Raw genomic sequence first — 6000 nt, 5'->3', positions numbered from 1 at the left:
CATTTATTGTAGAACTGCATTCTGATGAAGATCATCAAAGGTAAGTGAATATTTATAATGCTTTTTATGAATAATGTTGACTACCCAACATGGCAGATATTTCTCTGGCTGGTTTGGGCTCTGAGCGCCGTTCTCAGATTATGATTTTTCCGTAAAGTTTTTAAAAAATCTGATAGAGAGGTTGCATTAAGGAGATGTGTATCTAAAGTTTCATGTATAATAGCTGTATTTTCATCAACATTTATTATGAGTATTTCTGTGGATTCATGTGGCTCTCTGCAATATCACTGCATGTTTTGGAACTACTGAATCTAACACGCCAATGTAAAATAAGATTTTGGGATATAAATATGAACTTTTCCCAAACAAAACATACATATATTGTGTAACATGAAGTCCTATGAGTGTCATCTGATGAAGATCATCAAAGGTTAGTGATTAATTTTATCTCTATTTGTGCTTTTTGTGACTCCTCTCTTTGGCTGGAAAAATGGCTGGGTTTTTCTGTGAGTTGGTGGTGACCTAACATAATCGTTTGTGGAGCTTTCGCTGTGAAGCATTTTTGAAAACAGACACTGTGGCTAGATTAATGAGAATTTTATCTTTAAAATGGTGCCTAATACTTGTATGTTTGAGAAATTTGATTTATGAGATTTCTGTTGATTTGTACATTGACTCTCACATTGTACATTGACCCCCACATTGACTCTCTTCCAGGACTCCCTGTATATAGCCCCACTATTGTTATTTCCTGCTGCCTTTTGATTATTTGTTTTTCTTGTCTGTTACTTTTTGAAACTTTTTTTATTGGTATTTTCTTAAAACTTCATTGTTGGTTAAGGGCTTGTAAGTACGCATTTCACTGTAAGGTTGTATTCGGCGCATGTGACGAATAAAATGTGATTTGATAATTAATTACAACCCAAACACCAGCCAATCAACACCATTAGAACCCCAAGAACAGCCAATCAGGCCCCCTGACTATGCCACATGAAATTACCATTATCATTCTCTACCACGGATAAAGTAACAGAAAAGGAGAAGAAATCACAACAAACAGCAATATAATGTAATTCATATGAAGTGTTCAATCTGCGAGCAGAGACACAATGAACACTCAGACAATCAATATCCTCCCTTTATTCCATTCTCCCGTCTCCCTTTAATATATTGGAAATGGAGTTAGAAAGATTGATTTGCTACACAGGCGCTACGGGCCAAATACAATTAAATGAAAATGCAAATGAAGGTATTTTGTGTTACGTTGTGTTGTTTTGTAATGTGTCGTGTGTGTGTTGTTTTGTAATGTGTTGTGTTGTGTGTGATGTTGTCCCTCGAGTGAAGTTGTGCTCTCAGGTCTTTCCTTTTTTGCAATTTTGTTAATTTAGATGTTTTCACCTTCCTCAGAGCGAGAGAGAATGAGAGAGAATGAAGAGAGAAAGCCAGAGAGTGAGGGAGAGAAAGAGAAAGTGAGAGAGAGGAGAGAGAGAGAGAGAGAGAGCGAGGAGAGAGAATGAGAGAGAGAGAGAGAGGAGAGAGAGAGAGAGAGAGAGAGAAGGGGAGGAAACAGCAGAGATAAGAGAGAAAGAAACAGAGATAGAAAGAGTATGTGATCATTAATCGTCAGAATTAATCCACAGCATCAGTCATGTGTAACCATGTAACCATGCTGTTAGAGCACAGAGCAGAGAGACGAGCTGGCCCATCGATTCAGCCTAGCCAGTCAGATATGTTTGACACAGAGAGACAGAAGGAGAGGAAGACAGAGAGAAACACACAGTAGTCTGCCTGCCAGCTGGGACCTTGTGAGAGCTGACATCACCTTGTACCATATAACACAGCCTTTTGTTTTGTGAAGGTAAACCTACACTGCCCACTCAACTGTCTCGATGTCTGGAGGGGTTTCGGTTATGAGAGTGGAGACAGACGGTATGGTATAGACCACTTCATGGCTTCCAATGGATGGCATTGGATACCTCTATAGTAGGAACCACTTCATAGGCTCTTTATATGTTTTAATGTGTGCCCAAAAAGCACCGTGATCCAGAACAATCTCCATGCTTCTGAATCCTAGGTAACTGTGCTTCTGTAGGTTTCAGAGCGGCTGAGGTCACTAGCACGATGACCTCTACTAGGGCGCGCGCACAGACACACACACACACACACACACATTTTCCACAGTGACTCTAAATGTGTCATTGCTACACAGGGAATAGAGGACTTTTATCCTCAGAAAAGACATCTAGAGATCAGAAGGACACATACTGTAGGACAGAGGGAATAGGGGGGACTTTTATCCTCAAAAAAGACATCTAGAGATCAGAGGGATACATACTGTAGGAAAGAGGGAATAGGGGGGACTTTTATCCTCAAAAAAGACATCTAGAGATCAGAGGGAGACATACTGTAGGAAAGAGGGAATATGGGGGACTTTTATCCTCAAAAAAGACATCTAGAGATCAGAGGGACACATACTGTAGGAAAGAGGGAATAGAGGGGACTTTTATCCTCAGAAAAGACATCTAGAGAGCAGAGGGACACATACTGTAGGAAAGAGGGAATAGGGGGGGACTTTTATCCTCAGAAAAGAATATCTAGAGATCAGTGGGACACATACTGTAGGAAAGAGGGAATAGGGGGGACTTTTATCCTCAGAAAATACATCTAGAGATCAGAGGGACACATACTGTAGGAAAGAGGGAGGGAGAGAGTCAAAGCTCCTCTTTGGGGATCCTGCTGGTAGAGGGAATGGCAGGGGAATGATGGGGGAATGATGGGGAATGACGGGGAATGACGGGGAATGGCAGGTGAATGACGGGTGAATGACGGGGAATGATGGGGAATGATGGGGAATGATGGGGAATGACGGGTGAATGACGGGGAATGACAGGGGAATGACAGATGAATGACGGGGAATGACGGGGAATGGCAGGTGAATGATGGATGAATGACGGGGGAAATAACAGGGGGAATGGCATGGAGAATGACATGGGGAACACATGGGGAGAAAGGAGGGAGGGAGTCAAAGCTCCTCTATGGGGATCCTGCTGGTAGGGAGAATGGCAGGGGAATTGGAAGGGGGAATGACAGTGGGAATGATGGGTGAATGACGGGTGAATTACAGGGCAAATGACAGGGGGAATGGCATGTGAAATGACATGGGGAAGAAAGTAGGGAGGGAGTCAAAGCTCCTCTTTGGGGATCCTGCTGGTAGGGGGAGTGACGGGGGGAATGCCAGGGGAAAATACAGGGTGGAATGACAGGGGGAATGACTGGGGAAATAGGGAGGGAGCGAGGGAGGGGGAGAGAGGGGAAGAGAGTCAAAGCTCCTCTTTGGGGATCCTTCTGGTAGGGGAATGTCAGGCGGAATTACATGGAGAATGACAGGGGGAATTACAGGGGGAATGACTGGGGAAATGACTAGGGGAATGACTGGGGAAATGACTGGGGGAATTACAGGGGAATGACGGGGAAATGACTAGGGGGAATGACTAGGGGAATGACTAGGGGGAATAACAGGGGGAATGACGGGGGGAAATGACTAGGGGAATGACTAGGGGGAATGACTAGGGGAATGACTAGGGGAATGACTAGGGGGAATAACAGGGGGAATGACGGGGAAATGACTAGGAGGAATGACTAGGGGGAATGACTAGGGGAATGACTATGGGGAATAACAGGGGAATGACTAGGGGGGAATAACAGGGGGAATGACGGGGGAAATGACTAGGGGAATGACTAGGGGGAATGATTAGGGGGAATGACTAGGGGAAATGATTAGGGGGAATGACTAGGGGGAATGACTAGGGGGAAATGACTAGGGGAATGACTAGGGGGAATGATTAGGGGGAATGACTAGGGGGAATGATTAGGGGGAATGACTAGGGGGAATAACAGGGGGAATGACAGGGGAAATGACTAGGGGAATGACTAGGGGGAATGACTAGGGGGAATAACAGGGGAATGATGGGGAAATGACTAGGGGAATGGCAGGGGAATTAGGGGAAATGACTAGGGGGAATGACTAGGGGGAATGACTAGGGGGAATAACAGGGGAATGACAGGGGAAATGACTAGGGGAATGACTAGGGGAATAACAGGGGGAATGACGGGGGAAATGACTAGGGGAATGACTAGGGGGAATGACTAGGGGAAATTACAGGGGGAATGACTGGGGAAATGACTAGGGGGAATACAGGGGGAATGACTAGGGGGAATGACTAGGGGAAATGACTAGGGGGATGACTAGGGGAAATGACAGGGGAAATGACTAGGGGGAATGACTAGGGGGAATGACTAGGGGGAATAACAGGGGAATGATGGGGGAAATGACTAGGGGGAATGGCAGGGGAATTACGGGGAAATGACTAGGGGGAATGACTAGGGGAATGACTAGGGGAATAACAGGGGAATGACAGGGGAAATGGGGAATGACTAGGGGAATGGGGAATAACAGGGGGAATGACGGGGAAATGACTAGGGGGAATGACTAGGGGGAATGACTAGGGGAAATTACAGGGGGAATGACTGGGGAAATGACTAGGGGGAATTACAGGGGGAATGACTAGGGGAAATGACTAGGGGGAATGACTAGGGGGATGACTGGGAAATGACTAGGGGAATGACTAGGGGAAATTACAGGGGGAATGACTGGGGAAATGACTAGGGGAATTACAAGGGGAATGACTAGGGGGAAACGACTAGGGGGAATGACTAGGGGAATGACTGAGGGAATGGCAGGGGAAAATGACAGGGGGAATTAAAGGGGGAATGACTGGGGAAATGACTAGGGAGAATGCATGAAAAATGGGGGAATGATGGTGGGAATGACAGATGGACTGTTAGGGAGAGTGGGGGATAGGAGGGGTCTGGAAAGCTAAAATTTGTACTGGCATTAAACATCAGTCATTGCTTAACCATTACTCAATTAAGAATCAGAAAGTGTATTACCCAGTGCAAAGAGCTGAGTGTGCATCTCTCTCTCGCTGTGTGTGTGTGTGTGTGTGTGAGTGTGTGTGTGTGTGTGTGTGTGAGTGAGTGAGATCAGAGTCTGTGACCTACAGTATATAGGAAACTGTCTAAGAGAGCAGCAAAGGGACATAAAAGTACCTCAAAGGGTTCATTTGAATCCACTGTTATCCCCCACAACTTAGGGCACACACACACACACACACACACACACACACACACTCTTTGACTTTGACTCTGACTGTATGCTATAACTCTCCATGACCCACCTGGTTAGGATGAACTCACACTGCCCTGCATGTATCATCATTAGTATCATAGTGCATCAATGCTACAGGAGCTGTCCAAGGTGCTGATCCCTGTCTCCCTGTTCCCTTGGCAAACAGCATTTGAGAGCCCTACAGTATCAACAGAAAGACAGAGATCAGCCCCATGGACAGCTCCTGCAGTGCTATGATGCAGCTACTGTCAACTGGAATTATTCCTTTCTGTTCTCCCCTCACTTCTCTTTCTTTCTCCTTCTCTTTCTCCTCTTCCTTCTCCTTCTTCTTCTCTTTCTCCTTCTTCTTCTCCTCTTCCTTCTCCTTCTTCTTCCCTCATTTTCCACAGTCAGTCATCTTGCTCTATTGAATCCAAATGGTTGAGGAGCCAGGAGGACATAAGCAGAGGACCTATTTGATACATGGGCATATTAGCCATTATGTTGACATGCTTGTTTGGGTGGAAAGCATCGCTACAGGGGCAGTCTTTAGTGTGTCCACGCACAGAAACAAGGATGTGGCTATCCAGGGCACCCTGAGGGTCAAAACAAGCCCCATGTAGTGGTTGTGTGTGTGTCTGTCTGTAATGCATTGTTCCAGGGGTCACTTCTTCAGCTGTGTCCCTGTGTCCTAGAGCATAGAGCAGAAGCCAGGCAGAGCAGAAAGCATTAGCGAGGCCACTTAGTAGTCAAAAGGAAAATAAAGAGGGCACACTTTTTATTCATGTGCCACGAAGGGCTGGCACTGTCTGTGCGTGCATGGGTGTGCCTGT

This window comes from Oncorhynchus tshawytscha, linkage group LG08 (genome assembly GCF_018296145.1).
Source record: "Oncorhynchus tshawytscha isolate Ot180627B linkage group LG08, Otsh_v2.0, whole genome shotgun sequence".
Classification (NCBI taxonomy): domain Eukaryota; kingdom Metazoa; phylum Chordata; class Actinopteri; order Salmoniformes; family Salmonidae; genus Oncorhynchus; species Oncorhynchus tshawytscha.
This window is presented reverse-complemented; position numbering follows the sequence as displayed.